At 45.0% G+C, this 21,193-nt stretch overlaps 2 long non-coding RNA genes across 2 annotated transcripts in view; one reads left to right on the plus strand and one right to left on the minus strand.

The window, feature by feature from the left end:
* LOC133242000 (uncharacterized) overlaps positions 1–7,653 on the minus strand; it is a 146,400-nt gene extending 138,747 nt beyond the window's left edge. The window contains exon 1 of the long non-coding RNA XR_009734749.1: positions 7,566–7,653. This is a non-coding gene — a long non-coding RNA (uncharacterized LOC133242000). The remainder of the gene's footprint in view (positions 1–7,565) is intronic.
* A 485-nt stretch (positions 7,654–8,138) lies between these two features.
* On the plus strand, positions 8,139–18,780 carry LOC133241998 (uncharacterized). The gene is made up of 3 exons (XR_009734748.1): positions 8,139–8,223; positions 17,344–17,887; positions 17,973–18,780. It is a non-coding gene; the product is annotated as an uncharacterized LOC133241998 (long non-coding RNA).
* Positions 18,781–21,193: the final 2,413 nt, after the last annotated feature.

The raw sequence follows: 21,193 nt of genomic DNA on the forward strand, positions 1-21,193 counted from the left end.
GTGTTGAAATCTTAACCCTCAGTGGGATAGCATTTGGAAGTAGGGCTTTGGGAGGTGACTAGGTCATGAGGATGGAGTCATTGTGAATAGAATTTGCGCTCTTATAAACAGGCCTGCCTACTCCCCCCTTAAAAAAAATACTTCAGGTGATTTATTTCTGTCCAGAAACATCTATCTACACAAGAGGAGAGCAAAGGAAAAGTAAATGTATAACAACAACAAAAGAATAAGAAAAAAATTTTAAAAGAAAGAAGAACCCCAGTATTTTAATTTTCTGGTGTGAAAAATACAACCTGGGTGATTGATATTTCTTACACAAGCAGTCTGACTGGTGCCACAAAGACATGGCCAATTTTTTCCCATAAATGGGAAGAAAGGGGCAAAGGACAGTATGAGGACTTAGGAAAACCAAGTAAATTATGAGACACAGATGAAGTAGATTGGATCCCAGAAGTGGCATCTCAGATTCTGAAAGGAAGAACCAAGGAATGTATAATTACACCAAGCTGCCATTTGGGGAAGTATAATATGCACCTCGGGCTTCCCAGGTGGCTCAGTGGTAAAGAACCCACCTGCCAACGTAGGAGACCTAAGAGTCATGGGTTCGATCCCTGAGTCGGGAAGATCCCCTGGAGAAGGAAATGGGAACTCACTCCAGTATTCTTGTCTGGAGAATGCCATGGATAGAGGAGCCTGGTGGGCTACAGTCTATGGGGTCACAAGAAGTCAGACATGACTAAATGACTTTACACACAAGAGAAGATGCAACTCAGGGGTAAAGAGAGAAGTTTTAAATAGCAGAAAGGGTGGGATGAAGTTAATCTGAAAACAAACATGGTGCATCATTAGAGAAATTTGATGAAGCACCTACTTAGGAGGTGAAAGGAATTTGACTCACAATGAGTAACAGCCATCGTAAAGTATACCTCACGGAAAGACAAGTTTGGACATTTCTGGTCTTTCCTTTGGCATCTCAACCTTCATTCTATAGTGTTATGATGACATTATAGGGCCTTTAAAAAGTTTCCCCTTCTCTAGTCACTTTTGCAGAGCTGTCACAGGTTTCTAGAACTCAGCGGTGCTCGAGTAGGGAGCAACTAGTGCTCAGGAATTCACTTCTGAAGGGAGCTGGCAGCTGAGAAGGCCAGACATCTCTTTGTGCCCAGGCATCAGGAGAGCTGTGGATGTGGCAGGAGAATGTGTCAGAGAAAGAAGACATCTTTGGGTACTCAGATCGGCGAGGGAGGTGGGAGGGGTCCAACAGGGAGGGGATATATGTGTACATACAGAAGATTCTTGGAGGAGGGCATGGCAACCCACTGCAGTATTCTTGCCTGGAGAATCCCATGGACAGAGGAGCCTCGTGGGCTACAGTCCATAGGGTCGCAAAGAGTCGGCCACAACTGAAGTAACTCAGCATGCATACATGCCCAGCTGATTCACTTTATTATACAGCAGAAACTAATACAACATTGTAAAGCTACTATACTCAAATTTTTAAAAAATGCTCCGAACAGACACCAGAGAAGTATCTGATTGCCCTTGGTCTACAGATGCCACATACTCCTCGCTGCCTGCAGCTGCCGTTTCAATCAGGGCTTCACTACAGAGCACATTTTCCTCTTACAATATTTTCTTTCACAGGAATCCTGTCTGTGTGAGCACTGTGTTCAATCCCAATGCCAGGAAAGCCCAGCTGCTGGCATGATACGGGTTGGTGTGAGTGAGCAGAAAAAGACCTCAGGATGTTTTAAATGGATGGGCATTTGTTCTATCAGTATTTTCATGGCTCCTGACCCTCCGACTTTCTCTACCACTGATACAGTTAGCCAAGCATGAGACATCCTGTTTCTTTAAGAAATTACTATAATGGATGGAATTGGGAAAATAAGTACAGATAGACTGTTGCTACTGTTGCTAAAAATCTATTTTCTTGTATCTAAATCAAGACTAGTGATACTAATTTCTATAAAGTTAAACAGACGCCTTCCCTATGGCCTTTCCCATAACCAAGAAAGACAGAAGCACAGGGCTATAGAATACAATGCTCAGAGCAGTTTTATTTCCAATCAGCCCAAACTGGAAAGGATTCAAATGTTCATCAACAAAAGAATGGATAAACAAATTGTGGCACATCCTTACAATGGAATAATACACAGCAGTTTTTGGAAAAAAAACTACTGATACATGCAACCACACAGATAAATTGCAAAAACATTATGTGGAGAGAAAGAAGCCAGATGCCAAAGTTATGTTCTGTATGAGTTCATTTCTATGAAGTTCACAAACCAGCAAAGGTCATTAATGGGGTTCACTGGAGTGTGAGGAGTGTGGGATAGGGGAACAAGGGAACTTTCTGGGGTAACTGGAAAGATTCTGTATCTTGATACATGCGTGGTTACCAGGAGGCATTGATACACACAGGCAAACACTCATCAGGCTGTACACTTAAGATACATGCACTTTACTGTGTGTAAAATTTACCCCCATTTAAAAACAAAGGATACTGATGGTGTCTATGGCCAGGTGCTGAAGGCCTGACAGAATGTATAGGGATTCCTGTTTATAAGCATCAGACCTAGCTTTGAGCTGCTTGACTGCCAGGCAATAAAAAGTAACATTTCAGTAACATTCCTCATAGACCGGCTGGAGAAAGCACACATTCTCCATGGGTTGAGCACCCACCCTGTGTTTGATGCCTTGGGAGGCTTCATAATCAATCAAACTGGGTTCCGACTTTCTGGGCACTTACAATCTAGTATAGGGCCTATTGCATGTACAATGATAGAAAATCGAGGTAGAAAGTGACAGGTGGCTCCAGAGAGGTTGGAACCAAGCACGGAGATTAGCAGTGATTTGCTCGGCATTCACTGGAAATTGTTGGTGGAGAGGGGCGGAAGGAAGGTAGGTGCCATGTTTTCATAGGCGACGGTAACTCAAAGGGAGGGTAGTACAAAGACAGTGGCCATTCTCCCCCTCAAATCCTACCCCAGAAGGGCTCTGGCTTTGTCTGTGCTGGAAGAGTTTGTCCCTCAGCCTCAAATGATCCACATGGGGGCTCAAGGACTATCAGGGTGTTTTAGTTTCCTAGGTCTGCTGTACCAAATTATCATAAACTTGGTGGCCTAAAACAACATAAATTTATTCACATGATTCAGGAGGCCAGAAGTTTCCAGTCAGTATCACTGGGCCAAAATCAAGGTGTCGTAGCATCACGCTCCTCTAGGAGGCTCTAGGGTAGAACCTGTTCTTTGCTTCTTCCAGCTTCTGTTGACTGCCTGCATCCCTTGGCTTGTGGCCCCATCACTCCACTTTCTACCTCTTTTATCACACTACCTTCTCCACTGTGTGTGTGTCATGTGTCGTGCCTCCCCCCTCTCCTTCTTATAAGGGCACTCACGATGGCATGCGTGGGCCACTCAGATAACGAGGGATCATCTCCCCATGTCAAGACCCTTAGCTTAACCACAACCACAAAGACCATTCTTTTCCTTCATATCGGCTAACAGTTATAGGCTCCAGGGATTAGGACCTGATCTTTGTGGGGCATGATGTAGCCTACTACCTAGGGTCAGCTCCTACCTTGGTCCTGATGACTGTAACCAGAGGTGAACACTGACCTCTCTCTGTCAGGAAGAAAGATGCAATGAGTTAAAATCTGTAGGGATGGCTCTGCCGTCTGCCTAGTTGTATGAGCTGCTAGCTTCCTGGTTGCAGAATGTCTCTTTGAAGAAGCCCCAGATAGGGCTCCCTCAGAACTGTGGGTGGGATGCACCAAAGCAAAACTGTCATGCAGGGTTTCTCACCACAGCACTAGTGACACCTGGCGCCACATCACTCTTTGTGGTGGAGGGTAGGGGCTGCCCTACGCACTATACGCTGTTGAGCAGCATCCCGTGTCTCCACCCACTAGGTGACAGTAGCACCCTCTCCACTGCTGTGACAACCCAAAATGTCTCCAAACATTGCCAAATGTCCCCCGGGGGGCCAAAGTGCCCCAGCTGAGCACCACTGCTCTGCAGGGAGGATGTGGGGGCCCGTGTGGTCACAGGGGAGGCTGGGCTACTTGGCCACCTCCCTCCTCTTTCTCAGTTTTAAGAACACAGATGGACCATGTTGCTGGGTCTCTGCTATAGCCCCTGTATCTCTAGAATCACTGAGGAGGACCTTCTAGAGGGGGTTTCCTGAGACTGGGGCCCTGAGTGAGGGGCTCAGCTGCTGGGTGGTTGGCTCCTCTCTGACCAGACAATTCTGGATGCAATCTCCTAGGGGGTCACTGAGAACTTTCCCACCCTCAGGCCTGAGACAAGCCGAACAACCTCACCACTTTCTTTCCACAGGGTCCTGAGAGTTGGAGAAGGTCAATGTCTTAGAGATGGGGGCCCCTGGTGCCATTCTGTGGCTTCCCTGGTGGCTCAGATGTTAAAGAATCCACCTGCAATGCAGGAGACATGGGTTCGATCCCTGGGTTGGGAAGATCTCCTGGAGAAGTGAATGGCAACCCACTCCAGTATTCTTGCCTGGAGAATCTCATGGACAGAGATTGACGGGCCTCAGTCCATGGGGTCGCAAAGAGTTGGACACGACTGAGCAACTCACACACACACACAAGGCCTCTCTGTTCCTACCTGTAAACACAGGAAAACATGTCAATGAAGTAGAGTGACGGAGCATTAAGAGTGAGGGGCGTGGGCAGCTGACGGCTGGAGTGGCCACTAACCTCCACTGCTTATTAACTCGCCCAGACCCCTTGGGAAAGTTTGTGTAAAATGTGGAGAAGCACAGGATCTTTGTGGGACTGTGGTGAGAATGAAATGAACAGTGCATATAAACTGGATGATAAATATTAATATTCACTGGAAAAAGGCAGAATGCACTTTATCCTATTTGTGTCGTTATCGCTCCACAAGATTTGATCATGCTTTTTAAATCAACCCTTAAGCAGAAACTTTAAAGGATGCATTTATTCCTCAGAGGCTCTGAGGAACGAGTCTCCTATATATCATAGATAAAATGCAATAAAGCCTGTGACACGCCTTGCACATCCCCATCATCTCCTAAGCCACCTCTGGTTATTTAAACAAACCTAGTTTCTGTTTTCTATATATTTTCAGGTAAATGCTATAAAGCCAGAGACTGTGATGGAAACTTTAAAAAATAAATAAATAAAAGTAAAAATTAAATTTTCTACACTGGTTCCTTTCTTCACTTTGAAGCTGCCCTAGACATTGGCGGGCAGGCCCAAAGGCATCAAGATAAAACGTCTTTCATAACGGGGAGAGACATACGCATACTTCTCAAAGCCTTGCTTTTCAAGTGCATGTATTATAAATCTAGTTGAATGAAGCAAGATTACAGCCAAATATGGGCAGAAGAGGCTGCGAAACCTCAAATGTGATTGGCTCTTCTCAGTGCCCCAGAAAGAACATTGTGGTTTCAACGTCAGCCCCAGGAAGTCTTGAAATCAACCAAATGGTGTTTCGAACTTGCTTCTCATTATTTCAACTGGGGCCCCACCACTATTGGCCACCAGAGGAGCTGAACCCTGGATCAAGGCTGACATTTTCAACCCTTGTTTGACAAAACATAATTAGCAGAAAAGCCGCACCCCAGTGTCGGCGACATTTGAGTCTCTTTTTCGATCCCAGTGTTGAGTTGAATTTCAGTTTTCTTTCCTGCCACGCTGCCAATTTGTACTGCTGTAAGCCGACCAGCTTAAACACTCTGCAAAGCCAGCTACAGTTCAGCTGGTTTTCAAAGCCCCATTTACAAAGGCCAGTGCTTGTAAAAGGCTGTGGACCGGGTAGCTTCAGCTGGCCCCTCTCAGCGATGGCCTGAGATGATAAAATGCCTTGCAGTTTAAATTTCCGCCAAGTGTTTTAAAACATTGGCATTTGTTCCAGGCCTTGTGTAATTCTTTGTTATCGGCAACACAAGCACTCTCTTTGCTCTTGTGATCAGATCACGAGTCTCTTGCACAATCACCCCCAGGAACTCTGAAAGGATGCAGGCTGTTAACCCCAATCTGGTTCTGTGAGCAACCCAAGACCTCTTTAGACAACTGTGCCATGGGCTGGGACTCCCTATCAACCATTTGCACACACTGTTGGGTCTCCTCCTCTAAACCTTTGATAAGCACCAATTCAACCCCAAGGATCCCTTGGGAAGGCGATGGGTTTTATCATCCCAAGGGGAAAAACACTGATGCAGTCAGTTGTGGCCAGAAGCAAAAAGGACCAACCTCGAGCTGCCCAGTACACGGGGTGCACCAACTGAATGACCTCAAAGGTCAGCTTGTCCATTTGCTTTCCTTTATGCCAGGGCTCATCAGGAACACGTGTGCCCTCCCCTTACTGAAACCTCAAACCCTCACTGGCTACCCTGTCATGAACCCTGACTTGAGTAAAGAAGTATGGCTTTGGAGGACCTAAGGGAACTTTTGGATGAGGTATATATCTTACTCATGTTCAAGTTGAGGGTATTTTGTGTCAGTCTCTTTGGTAAAGTCAGTCATTCTGCTGAAATGGTCCTGGAAGGGTCATTTCCTTCTAGAACTACCTTAGGAAGCACCCTCAGCTGCACTTCTGATGAGTTTTCCTCTTGGATCTTGAAATTCCTGATTGAAAAGCACAAACCAGCTCCTTCTCTTGAGACACTGCATGGGCACTATTAGTCCTCAGTATCAAGGATCATTTGACAATAAAAATAAAGAAAACTTTAAGTGACTGTAAACTGGTATAGCCATTTTGGAGGGTGGTCTGACAATCTGCATCAACAGCCTCAAAAGTATTTACACCTTTTGTACTTGGAATTTTTATTTCCAGGGTCCTATGCTTGGCCAATATTCAGAGAAACAGGCTAAAGTCTATGAAAAGAGATGTTCATTACAGTGTTGTTTATCCTGGAGAAAAATTGTAGACCTTTGGAGCATCCCTCAAGAGTAATTTTTAAATACATATGGCATGTTCTTACAGTGAACAGAGCCATCAATAACCACATTGTAGGAGATGGGGGGTAATGTAGCTAAATGAGCACATGACATGAAAAAAGGAAACAAAATTACATATCCATAATAACCTAGGTTTTTAAAAGAGGGACAAGTGTTTATGAAAATATGCAGACATAGAGAAAAAACACTAGAAGGAAATACATCAAAATATTAACAGCAACTTTGGCTTGGCTGAGGATGAAGTTCATAAGGGCTTTCATGATCATGCTCTTCCATGTGTTTCAAATTCCCTATAGGTCTTAAGTATTGTTTAAAAATCCATTTAGAAAAAGAATATCCTTGATTAATGAATAACATGAAAATTAGAGAAAAGGAAGGGGCTAATAGTCCAGTGGACATGATGGAGGCCTTGAGGCCACATGTAAGCTCTCCACTCTGCTGCTTATTACAGGGTCATGGTGATTCCACGGAACTTGTGCTGGAGGGGAGGGGAGGGGGCAGGCCCTCCTTTCACACTCAGATATGGAGACTGAAAGCACGCCCAGACCTGTGGAGAAGGAGGTTGGCCACTCTTGCATGTGAGCTGAGGGACAATGGGCCACAAGCATCCTCCTACCTGACTGAGAGAATGAAGGAATTCCGAACTGACCAGCAGAGACAGCTGACAAACAAGGCCAGGGCGGCTGGTGTCCGGCCGAGACGGCCCTCTGTTTCCTTGAGTTCACACAGGGGAAGAGGAAGTCTTCATCAACCGCAGAGCACATTGAAGCAGAGCCTGGGGAGGGGCCCCAGAAGCCCCAGCTGGGAACCTGTGGCTGTGGCCACGATGCTCTCTTAAGTCTTCAGGAAACTGCTCACCGTGTGCTCAAAACTTTGACAACACTGGTCACTGGTCACCAGAGGCTTGTCCTTAACAGCACTGAATATATGTCAACTGTCGTTTGTAAGAAGAGAAGCCTCCACCGTGCCTTAGGGATACACAGCTGACTTGGGAGGACTGATGTGGATGTTACATGAGGCCGTGTTCTCCTCCTTGCTCTCTAATTAGTCTTTGGTGGGTACCAGACTCAGCAGAAGAGGTTGCAAGGCTTCTGGCCTCACAAACCACCTTGCCCTTGCCTGTCCCATCGACCCCATCTTGGAGAACCATCTTACCATCAGTCAGTCATGTTCCCCTGCCTCACGCCAATGCTACATTGAGGTCCCACTGCCAAACCATGCCGCTTTTAGCCCTGGAGATGTCCCAGCTCCTCCCTGAGGTCTCAATGGAATGGGTAAGCTGGATCTACAATCTCCTTTATATTGTCTGTGTGCTGATGGAGAGACTTACTGATGGAATGTATTCATAAATATCTTAGAATACGAAATGGGCTTCCTTGATGGTTCAGATGGTAAAGAATCTGCCTGCAATGCAGGAGACCCAGGTTCGATTCCTGGGTCGGGAAGAGCCCCTGGAGAAGTGAATGGCAACGCACTCCAGTATTCTTGCCTGGGAAATCCCATGGACAGGGGAGCCTGGCGGGCCTCAGTCCATGGGGTTGCAAAGAGTTGGATACAACTAGTACCCTGAATACAAAGTACAAGTTCTGCTGTCTCCTAGCTTGGAAACAGCACACAGACAGCGTAACTTGTACTGGACTGTGCAATCCTTCTCAGGAGCCACATGAAACAGGAAGCTTCTGGGAGGTTCCTGCAAGCATGTGATAGCTAGCTGTGGTTTCAGGGCAACAGTCAGGTAGTTCTTGCATCCGGAAACGTTTGCACGAGACACACTTTCTGGCTTCTGTCTAATTCTAGTGTTAGTTACACTGTCCTTTTTCCACTTTGAAAAGAAGCAATTTGATTTCTTACACTGTATGTATTTTTTCTGACTGCAATCATGAAAAGGACCATGAACTGGATCCAGCAGTGGAGAGGCCTGGGTCTGGGGCCTCTTCTTAGCTGCTCTTAAAGAATTCCTCAGATTGAGTCATTTTCCCTTGAGCCACAGTCCCTCAAACTTCTAAAGAGACCACTTAGGGAAGGAAGAGCCTCGCTCCACTAGGGCAACTGAGTGAGCCCTCCTGGGGAACGAAGCTGAAAGAGAACATCTTTTAGCTGTCTTCTCTTAGGAATCTGATCTCAGTGCCATTCGTTGTTATTTATCACTACCAAACATGCATTAATGGTGAATCGGAGAGGCCCAAAGATGCTCAGACTCCTAGAAACCACTCGTTCAGATCCTAGTGGCACTGGGTCAACTTTTCCCCTTCGGAGGCAGAGCAAGTCCACAGGCTTTGCAAGCAGGTTACCCTCCCATTATGAAGAAAAAAAACAAACCAAAAAAACCCCGCTTACACCACTGATTTCAAATCCAACCACACTGCAAGACTGCAAGATGATGGATTTTGCACAAGGGTACTGAAGATCGAGGGGGAGCCTTTGTAAATATATATGTATTTCCTCATTGACTTTTTTTTTTCCTTCTAAACTTTAGACAGAGTTAGCAAAGGAAACAGCTGGTTCACAAGATCTCAAATGGAGGGTGATTTCACTCCTTCTCCATCTGACTTTTCCATTCCTCTCACTCTCAAAGTCACACACCTTGATAAACAACCCAAGGGACATTTCTGAATAGATAATGCTCAGTTCTTAATAACTGCCCTAAACAGCCAATGCTTTCTGCCTCTTAAAGTCACTAATGGTTTTCTACACTCACATTTTGGTCCTCCTTTTAAGCTTCTTTCTCGCTCACCTGTTGCTGAGATGAAAATAAATGAATGAATGAATACATCAAACAGGATTTGGGTTTGGGATTCAACGCCCTTTGGTCCTCATGCCTCATATAAATTCAAGCCCCAAAAAGAAGGCAAGACAAAGTCATGAGTAAAACAGAGACTGTAAAACTATTCCTGAAATAATTGAAAGCAGATGCAGAAGGAGTAACCTAGATAGCCAAGTGTTCTGGGTGGGAGGTGTGGGCTGGGAGTGAAACTGACAGAGAAACAAACAAACCCTGCCTTCTCTGGGGTCCAGAAGGCCCAGTGTGGACTGCCTCGCTTCCTGTAGGCTGACTTCTGGTAGAGACTTCCTGTCAAAGGAAAAAACCTCTAATGGTTTCTGAGCTTTTGTCCTGTGAATTCTTCTCCCATTTTCAGCTTTCAAGGGCCTGTCATAGAGAAGACCCTCGACCCTGAAACACTGCTCTATTTTGCATAGAGGTTTGCTTGTAAAATTCTAAATTCATGAACTTTAAAATTCAGACTGATTCTAAGATCTGAGCAGAGTCTGCAAGGCCAACTTCAACTTAGGAGTAACCTGTTGTTGTTGTTCACTCCCAGGTCACACAGATAAATGGTGGCCCCAATTGTCTTAAAAGCCCCAATCTCACAATTACTGCTCTATGCACAAAGCTCTCCATGCCATGGGCAGGACTTTCTGTATTCACATTCTCAAAGGCTTCATATTTCAATAACAGTCATCGAGTTTCCTCACTAGGAAGAACAACCCAAGTTCAGTTCCCTCTTCTGGCCACTAAATTAGAAGAACCAAGAGCTCAGGCTGACTGAAGCAGGCATTGCCCAGCTGGGCTTGTATTTGTGTATACACTTATTGCTTACTTATTTGCTTGCTTGCAAGGTTGATTCAGTCATGTTGACTCTTTGCGACTCTATGGACTATAGCTCCCTGGGCTCCTGTGTCCATGGGATTTTCCACACAAGAATACTGGAGTGGGTTGCCATGCCCTCCTCCAGGGGATCTCCCCAACCCAGGGATCAAACCCACATGTCTTATGTCTGCTGCATTGATACGTGGGTTCTTTACCACAAGCATCGGCTGGGAAGCCCATGTCATTTATCTTGCATCTAAAGCCAGTCTTAGCACAAATTTCAGTCTTTCTCTTTCAATTGGGGAGGAATGATCAAGTAACCTAGATTTCTTTTTAAAAAGTCTTTTTAATGTTTCACCCTCCCTTGCCATTTCAACAAGTTTAGCCAAGAGATGCTAATGTGGTTATAAATGTTTATTATTCCAATGGTTTCAATAATTTTATTGGGAACAGAATAGCCTCTAGAGAATGACAGACATTGCAGCAAGACATAGTTAGGGAGATTGCTTACAAAGTGTTTTTTTTTTTTTTTTTTTTTTTAAAGGTCAGGCTTACATTTATTCAATGATTTTCTGTGGGGTGGAAAAGAGGAACAAGGAAATATTACTAACTAGGTTACTTGGGTTTTGTTTTTATCAGACTGTTGTTCTGGTTGATTCTACCAATTGGGGGATATTTCAAATGGGTTTATATTTAGGAAGAGGGTTGCGATGGGGGTTTCTTAACCTTGGAACTAGTGACATTTGGGGTCAGATCATTCTTTGTTAAGGGGCTGCCCTGTGTTTGACAAAATGTTTAGCAGTATCCCTGGCCTCTATCTATTTGATGACAATAGCAGTGCCCACCTCGCATATTATAAGAACCAAAAATGTTTCCAGATATCACCACATGTGCCCCTGCTGGTTTGCCCCCTGTCAAGAACCACTGAATTGGGCAATTTTTGGACTCTCCCAGGCAGCTTTCACTTGTACATCATAAGAGCTCTAAGAGGAATTGGCTTATCTGGATATTTTTTGCTCAGTTCATGCTCCAAGGACATATGAAAAATTCTCAGTGATGATGCCAACCTCAGAGCATCTCTACTCCTCCATCTATCTCCCCTTGTGATAACACAAATGCCCACTATTATTTGAGGAGGCGTCAGTTAATCAAGGAAAACATCCCCTTCAAAGTGCTTTACGTTAAATTAACAGTCCTTTTTCTTTCAGCAGCAGGCAAATTGCTGCTCTTGGTTACAAGATACGGGTATGTGTGTGGTTTTTAGCTTCTGCGTCTTTGCTGGTCTCTGAACTGGCCATTTCTGCCTCAGAAATGCAGCGTTTCCTATGTGGCTGTGGTCAGAATGCTTTGCAGTGCAGGAGTCGCTAATATCGGGTCATGCTACTTTTGCATTCCTCTGAAATTACAACATTCACAAAAAATCCCACCTCCCCTCTGCTTCTTGAATTTTTTTTTTCCCTTCAAATGGAATCCATATGGGATGGTGTGTCCAAGTCAATGCCAGGACGATGGAATGCGGATTGGTGAGGCACGCCCCTAAGCCCAGTGAGAGCGTGGTAACTGATGGGGAGAAATCGTTCCATGTCCAGAGCTGAAACTTTAGGTTCAAGAGCTCTGGTATCAAAATTCCCCACTCAGTCTCACCTACCAGACAAACTCTGGTACTCTGATCCTCAGTTTTGTTATGCTTGAGAAAGATACACATAAAAATATGAAAGAGGGGGTAGAATGTCTTGTTTGCTTTTGCATCAGACAGGGGCATTGCCAGCCAGCATACAGATCCAAAGGAACAGAGACATCCCAGCTACAAAATGTCATCGCTGTAAGCTCATGATGCTATTTTCTAATCATAGATCTCCTTGTGTAAGGTCTGTGTGCAAGAGTCTGGGGCCCAGCTTTCCGAAAGCAACTTCCTGGTTGGGGACAAAAATATTTCAGGCAGAGGTCTATTTCTAAATTCTCATTCTTTCTTTTCTCTCTGTTCCTTTTTTATTTTTCCCTTTCTCAGACTTTCACTCCACTTGTGACAAATCCACTTCTCTTACTTGAAACGCTAATATGCGTTTCTTTGGACCTCCTCCAATCACCCAGGCCTTGCACAGATGTGCTAAATAAATGCAAGCACAGAAAAAAGGTATTTTTAAAAAAGAAAAAGGTTTTATTGAGTGGGCCTGGTTTTTCCATATGATGTAACATAAAAACCTGAATGAACTTTTTGGTAAATCCAATATATTCTCCCCTGCCTCTCTTGCCACCCCATATAAGCTGTAACAACCCCAATCATCCCTGAGAAAGATGAAAATGCTATTTGGCAAAAAATAATAATAAGGTAACTTCAACCACTAGGAAATGTCTTCTAGTTCTACCACCTTCTATAATTAATAACTTTCAATCCAAAAATCCTCCTTCAGGTTCAAAATTCAAGTGGCTTGTGACAACAGAGAGAAGAGAAGAGAGGGACAGAGGAGTTTCAAAAGTTTATGCTCTTCTGCCTCCACGAGTATAAATATTGACAGAGAACAAAAAGCCATAAAAGCACTTTATGATTAGATTTGATACTTCATTTTCTGTGGATGTTTCCTTCAGAATGCAGCTAATTGAATCTGTTTGAACATGTAATTGTTTGTTATTTGATTCTGTGGAACCTTTTTAAAAATCAGTACAAATTGAACCCAGAATGCAGAAGCAGGCTAAAACCCTTAGTGGAGCTACAGTGTAAGAGTGGGGGGGGGGGGTTGGCAGGGGAGCGGAGGCCGGGGAAGAAAGAGAACAAACCATAATCAGAATCAATCAGTGAAAGTCTACAGTTCGTTGGAAGGTAACAAGTAAAGTGGAGCAGAATAGACGGAAGGGCCCTTGGGGCTGGTGTAACTGGAAACAGGGTGGTCAGAACAGGCCTCCTCGAGAAGTAACATATCTGAGCAAAGAAATGACGGAGGTGAGGGAGGGAGCACCATAGGGGCTGGGGAGAGGTGCCCTCCAGGCAGAGGGAACAGCTAGGGCAAAGGGTGGGAGACAGCTGGCATGGAGCCACAGCATGCATGGAGACCAGTGTGCCCAGTAAGAGAATAAGGGCAGCAGGAAGGGATGAGGCCAGGGGCCAACAGATCCTGTGGGACCTTAGGCCACTCGAAAGACTGGGCTTCTGCTCTTAAGGAAATAGGGAGCCAGTGCAGGTTTTCCATAACAATTTGTTTTTCCTTACTGAGGTGAAAGTCACAAAGGTGAAAGTCACAAAATGAAAGTGACCAATTCAATGGTACTTAAGACACTCAAAATGTTCTTGCCTAACCCTACCTCTATCTAGTTCCAGAATGCTTTCATTATCTCAAATGGAAACCTGCCCTCCCCATAACAAGTCATTCCGCACTTCATCCTCCTTTTCAGTCCCTGGCAACCACCAATCTGCATTATATCTCTAAGGATTTACCTCTTTTGGATGTTTCACATAAATAGAATCAATACACGGGTCTTTAGTGACTGGCTTCTTTCACCTGGCACAATGTTTTGGAGGTTCATGTATGTTGTAGTATATGTCAGAACTTCATCCTTTTTTTTTGGCTGCATAATATGACTGGTTCCAAATAGGAAAAGGAGTATGTCAAGGCTGTATATTGTCACCCTGCTTATTTAACTTCTATGCAGAGTACATCATGAGAAATGCTGGGCTGGAAGAAGCACAAGCTGGAATCAAAATTGCCAGGAGAAATATCAATAACCTCAGATATGCAGATGACACCACCCTTATGGCAGAAAGTGAAGAGGAACTAAAAAGCCTCTTGATGAAAGTGAAAGTGGAGAGTGAAAAAGTTGGCTTAAAGCTCAACATTCAGAAAACGAAGATCATGGCATCCGGTCCCATCACTTCATGGGAAATAGATGGGGAAACAGTGGAAACAGTGTCAGACTTTATTTTTTGGGGCTCCAAAATCACTACAGATGGTGACTGCAGCCATGAAATTAAAAGACATGTACTCCTTGAAAGAAAAGTTATGACCAACCTAGATAGCATATTGAAAAGCAGAGACATTACTTTGCCAACAAAGGTCCATCTAATCAAGGCTATGTGCTGGGGACCAGCCCCGGCTGATCCAGGATATTCGAAGCAGGGACAGCGTCGGCGACGTATTTATTTAAATATTTTATCAAAGATATAAAGAGTAATAGGATGAGGATAGCTCAGTAGGAAAATTCAGTGGAGAAAAGAGGCTGAGTAGCTTGGTTTACGCGGGAGACCAATAAAACTTCAAGACAAGAAGTTTGCACCACTTACGTAGGCCACAGGCGTCCTTCCGTTCTCCCGAAGGAGAGGAGACACTGAGGCCTCCCTGGTCGGATCTTAGAAGCCCAGGCATAATTAGCAAGCATGGCGGGTTCCGCGCTCCAGATGGAGACTCAGCCAGAATTTGGGAGAGCGAGCGACATGGGGAGACCAAGTTTCGGTGAACAAGGCCCGCACTTTATTTTCCAAAATAGTTTTTTATACCTTAAGTTGTGCATAGAGGATAATGGGGGAAGGGGTGGAGTCATGCAAGGACAGCAGTTCCTGGTCCTAATCGAAGCCAGGCTTTCAAACTTATCATATGCAAAAGTTCAGGTGAATTACATCATCTTCTGGCTAGGAGGCCTGTTAACATTTTAAGAAACTTATCTTTCTCTAAATGTGATTATTCCAAAGTCAGGCACCAGCCTCCAAAAAGCATTGGACAAAGCTGCATTCCTATAGGGCAAAGGTGAGGTGGGCTCAATCAAGAAAAGAATTAACTCAAGGGTCCAAGGTTACAAACATTGAGCTACTACTTACATTTCTATACACCCATTATATCAATCAATACACTGCTAAGGACACAGTAGGTAAGGGGTATTGAGACTTAGCAGCAAACATTGGCCCAATGAGTGAAAAACCCTTCACCAATACAATTTCTAATCAATCTTTTAACTACTCAAAAGAATCTGTGCTCAGACAGTTTAGAACATCTCCTCCCTCTCACAGTTGGGAGGCTCTGAACAATCACATGTGGCCGGAAAAACCTATTCAGGCAGGCTGGAGGATTTCCAAAGGAGTTTGTAGGTTAAACACTGTCACACCCAGGAATTATTAACTGGAGCTGTAAGCTAACTCTTTTTCAGAGAGAGGTAGTGGGGGACAGCCTCCCGTAAAGTCAGAGGTGTAGGTGAAAGCACAAAGCATATAGTAGGCAGACTCTGGTTTTGGGGGTAGATGCTCGAGAATTTCCAGGGAGACTCCTGAGGCTTGATCCCGCCTTTGCGTATGCCAAGCCTCCTTCCTCATGACCTTTGCCACGGGCGGAGCTCGCTCCCCGCATCTATGGTTTTTCCAGTGGTCATGTATGGATGTGAGAGTTGAACTGTGAAGAAAGCTGAGTGCCGAAGAATTGATGCTTTTGAACTGTGGTGTTGGAGAAAACTCTTGAGAGTCCCTTGGACTGTAAGGAGATCCAACCAGTCTATTCTAAAGGAGATCAACCCTGCGATTTCTTTGGAAGGACTGATGCTGAAGCTGAAACTCCAATACTTTGGCCACCTCATGTGAAGAGTTGACTCATTGGAAAAGACCCTGATGCTGGGAGGGATTGGGGGCAGGAGGAAAAGGGGACGACAGAGGATGAGATGGCTGGATGGCATCACTGACTCAATGGACGTGAGTCTGAGTGAACTCCGGGAGTTGGTGATGGACAGGGAGGCCTGGAGTGCTGTGATTCATGGGGTTGCAAAGAGTCAAAAACGACTGAGCGACTGAACTGAACTGAACTGACTGAATATTTCATTGTATGGGGAGACCACAATTTGTTTATCTCCACATCAGCCAATAGACAGTTGGGCCTTTTGGCTATTGTGAGTATGCTGCTATAAACACTGTAGGTTGTTAAGTAACAAAGGAACATGATCTCACTTGCATTTTATACAATACATGCAGTTCTATTTTGTGAGTGATCTGGTAGCCCAAATTTGTAAATCCAATTTTAAATGGCAAAAATAAACAAGTGAGATTCATTAGACCCATCCCTCTGCCATGTGCTACCACCCGCTTGGCTTCTTCAAATGCCATGTAATCCCTCCAGAACTATATTTTTTTGAACAATTTCCCTACCATTGGCAATTAAAGGCCAGTTGACTGTTAAATCCCAGAATCCGCTCATTATTCAAAGAATTCAGGTTTTCTAAAACTGACAGGGATTTTTAAGGAGAAGCAATGATGATGAAAAATGAACCTTTTTCTCCAACCAAAAGGGGAAACCACTCTTGCTTAAAAATAAAAATGAACCAAATGCATCGTGGTGTCTGGAAATGGATCTTGAAACAGAACAACAACAAAAAAGACAGCCGGGGTGTCCCTGAGCTATTGAGGGCAAGGCAGCGCCTGACTCAGATGGAGAGTTTTCAACACTTGCATTCCCTTTTCCTCCTCCACCAAATAGTTCGAGTGCCTCCGACCTTCCAGACACTGCTAGGTGGCAGAGACCAAATAACAATGACACATTTTTCCTGTCGGTCACCAAGCAGCTGTGAAAACACCAGGGGGCCAAGATGCCAGCCCTTGGGGCCCCAGGAAGCTGAGCCCCAGGCATCAAGCCTCTTCCCCAGTTTAGAAGGAGCTTCCGCTCCCTGGCTCTCTATCCCGTTTTGAGTCACAGATACCGTTCTGATAGGAAAATGAGTTGTGCTCCGGTGACAGCCTCTCCCCACTGTCTGGGGTGGCTGGAAGGGCCGGGGGCAGGGGTGGGTGGCCTGGATGATCTCTGAAATCAAAGCCTAAATGGGAAGCTCTTCTCTTTTCCCGCAGGGAGTGCCACCCCCTCCCCGCCCCCAGATTCCTCCCGTGAAAGCTGCGAAGAAGCCGAGGCTGGAGCAGAATGACTCCGTGGCATTTACCGTGCCAGCAGCGCCCCTCCATCAGCTCCGGAGAAGCAGTGTGTGTCTGTGAGCTTCCTGGGGGCAAGAGGGATAGTGGGGGGCAGATAGTGAGAGTGCCACCCCCCCCAACACCTTTAGCCAGGTGCAGTCACGGTGAAAGCATCCAGTCTTGAAGAGGAAAGAGCGTCCATCGACAAGATTTCCACACACCCTCTGAGGGGCAAAGTGACTCTCAGAGGAACAGGAAAATTAGCTGGGAGCTTGCTCCAGGAGTCCCTTCCTAATTTCCCCAATTTGGAAGGGGGAAGGGGCTGCTTAAGAAAGGCTTCTTTTCTAAAGATGGGTTGAAAGTTTGCAAAATACTGCTGTCTGGTGGTGGTTTAGTCGCTAAGGCGTGTCTGACCCTTGCGAACCAGTGGACTGTACTCCCCCACCCCAACCCACCACGCTCCTCTGTCCATAGGATTCTCCAGGTAAGAATACTGGAGTGGGTTGCCATTTCCTTCTCCAGGGAATCTTCCCGACCCAGGGATTGAACCAGGGTCTCTTGCATTGCAGGCAGGTTCTTTACCATCTAAGCCACCTGTCTGCACCATCCTATAATCTGGGGCTCCCCGTACCACCCCCAGGCCACTTGTTGGAGATAACGTGATGCTGAGAAGACCATATGCCTTGACTCCACTGACAAAGAATCTGGCTTTCTCATGCCTCCTGGCCTTGGCCCCAGCTATATCCTGCGCCTGGAACAGTGTCACCGACCCACACTCCATCCTGGCTTCCAGCAGCCCAGCCAGTGTTGGCTGGCAAGTCTCAACTTTTATATCAATTTCACAGGGGAATCTCCCCTGCTCCCTGCACCTACAAATGAACACACAAAACCTGCTGATTAGTTTAGGTGCCCATTCGGAGGCTCCTGCACTTGCCTTTCTCAGAAACTTAATCCCACTGTACTCTAGTATGATAGCTTCACCAGAGACAGAGTACCTGGCAAGAAGTGGGCAAGTATTCAATAAATGTGTCCTAAATAAATGGATGAATGAAGCTATAAATAATAAATATCCTAGTGGGCACAATATACATCCCCTTACAAAACACTGAGCTAGAGAGATGATAGACAGATAGAGCTAGATAGATCTCTGATCAGAGTTCATAACCCCCCTCTCAGAACAAGTATTTCAAGCTTTTATTTTAATAGCAGCCTCATACTATAAATGACTTGCCCAAGTCATCAGTGATAAAGTCAAGTTCTAGTTCATGGAAATATTGTTCTGTATATTATCCTATGTATATTTACAATTTTCAGATTCATTTTACTTGAAATAAATGTTATGCTGCTAGCCTTGGAATTAATCACATTAATTATATATATAATAATAATATATAAAATAATAAAAATATTATATCTATCTATATATATATATAGGCCACCTGATGCGAAGAGCTGACTCATTTGAAAAGACCCTGATGCTGGGAAAGATTGAGGGCAGGAGGAGAAGGGGACGACAGAGGATGAGATGGTTGGATGGCATCACCGACTCAATGGACATGGGTTTGGGTGGACTCAGGGAGTTAATGATGGACAGGGAGGCCTGGCGTGCTGTGGTTCATGAGTCGCAAAGAGTCAGACACAACTGAGCGACTGAACGGAACTGAACTGAATCCTATAGAGAATATATACTGAATATCAAAATACAGGAACGTAAAGTTAAAAGAAGTCTTGCATGCTCATCTGGGCCAACTCCATTATTTTACACATTGGGAAAGTGAAAGCCAAAGAGGTTAAGTGACTTCCCCAAAGTCACAGAGCTGCTGGATAAGAAGTGGGAATGGAATCTAGATTTTTCAGATGCTAAATTCAGTACTTTTTCTACCATACAGCAAAGATGATTGGTTATGGACAAATCCTTTGAACAGAGCATGTCTATACTCGGGGCCTGCTTGTGTTTATAAAACCACACATACCCAGACATCCTAGAATGATTCCTTTTGCAGAAATCCTTTGCCAGTTTCAGAGCATGGGGTCCAGTGTGGTGACAGAGTTAAGAGTTAGCTCTGAGGTCAGATTACCTGGGTTCAAATTCTAGCTGTGTGACCTCTGACAAATCACTTAGCCTCTGCACTTATTTATCACCTGTAAAAAACATGAGTATATGGGGGCTTCCCAGGTGACTCAGTGGTAAAGAATCCACCTTCAATGCAGGAGATGTGGGTTTGATCCCTAGGTCAGAAAGATCCCCTGGAGGAGGGCATGGCAACCCACTCCAGTATTCTTGCCTGGGAAATCCCAAGGATAGAGGAGCCTGGTGGGCTACAGTCCATGGGGTCACAAAAAGTTGGACACAACTGAGCATGCACGCACGCATGCAAAATGGGCATAATAGTTCTCATCTCAGAGGGTTGCTATGAAGATTAAACTGTTAACTACATGTAAAGGGATTCGGAGAGTGCCTGACTCATAATAAATGCTAGTAAACGTCAGCTTAAACCATCTTGGCTCAGAAAACTGCTCCCTGCACACATATGAGGTCACAGCTAGTTCACCTGAGTTGAGGAGAGTACTTATGGGCAATGGTCACGAGAAGGCCTGGTGGGTGCTGATATTATCTTTCCTGATCTGGTAACCGGTTCCCTGGTCGTGTACAGTGCGTAAAAATCTCTCAAGATGATCCCATGTGATCACCAAGAACTGATTTGACTCTGCCTGCAAGTTGACAAGGTGGCCTGCCATAGCCCTGTGGGTGTTGCCAGGAGACATGAGCCTCCTGAGTCAGAGACCAACGACTGGATTGCTCACAGCATAGCAGGCAGCATGAGCTTCAGTCCAGGCAGTTCCTCTTCTGGGTGAAGTAGAGGGTCAGTTGGATGCAGTGCATGTGGTGGGTTTGTGTCATAGTTGAAGAACCCACACTGTAGGAAACCCAAGTCTTTTAAAATAGGTGGTAAGCCCATCTGATCCTTGCCCTGGAGAGAAATGTTGTCTTTATTGGACTGATCTTTGCTCTTGAGGGCAATCCTAACTCTGTATTCCCAGGCTGTTTGCTCTACAAACATCCTTGAGAAGAGACTTGAGAATAAACGAAGTCTGTGCCACTGGTTCCAAGACTAACAGAAAGGTGAGAGCCCCATGGAGAATGGTCCCTCACCAACAATATGGATACTCTTCTAATGTCCTGGAGGAGCAAATCAAAACCACTCCAGTATTCTTGCCTGGAAAATTCCATGGACAGAGGGGCCTAACAGGCTACAGTCCATGGAGCCTCAAAGAGTTGGACATGACTGAGGGACTAGGCACTTTCTGAGGTATGTCATACTGTGACAAAAAGGTTTTTTCAAGTGCTATCTGGAAAAAAAAAAAGATGTAGTTTTAAGGTCAAATACATTTGGGAAAATACAGAGTGAATGGTTCTCTTTACCATTGGACTTAACAGAATATTTCATATGCTAATGCGTATCTTCAAAAATGAAGACAACAAATTTGCAGTCATTTCTCATCATTCACTGCTTCTCAAAGCCTTCCTACACATACATACAAATCAGCCGAAGGTCTGGTTAAATGCAGATTCTGATTCCACATTTAGATCTGAGGTGGGGCCCAAGACTATCTCTGGCAGGCTGCCAGGAGCTGTGGGTGCTTCAACTTACCAAGCACCACACCTTGAGTCATAGGGGCTGAGAAACTGTCTTTTGCAGGAACTTCTCACAAGATTGGATTCCACCAAGCATTCTGTGAGAGTAGTCTCAACCCTAGCTACTGTGTCCAGTCTAACACAGGTGGAGGG

This window comes from Bos javanicus, chromosome X (assembly GCF_032452875.1).
Source record: "Bos javanicus breed banteng chromosome X, ARS-OSU_banteng_1.0, whole genome shotgun sequence".
NCBI classification, from domain to species: domain Eukaryota; kingdom Metazoa; phylum Chordata; class Mammalia; order Artiodactyla; family Bovidae; genus Bos; species Bos javanicus.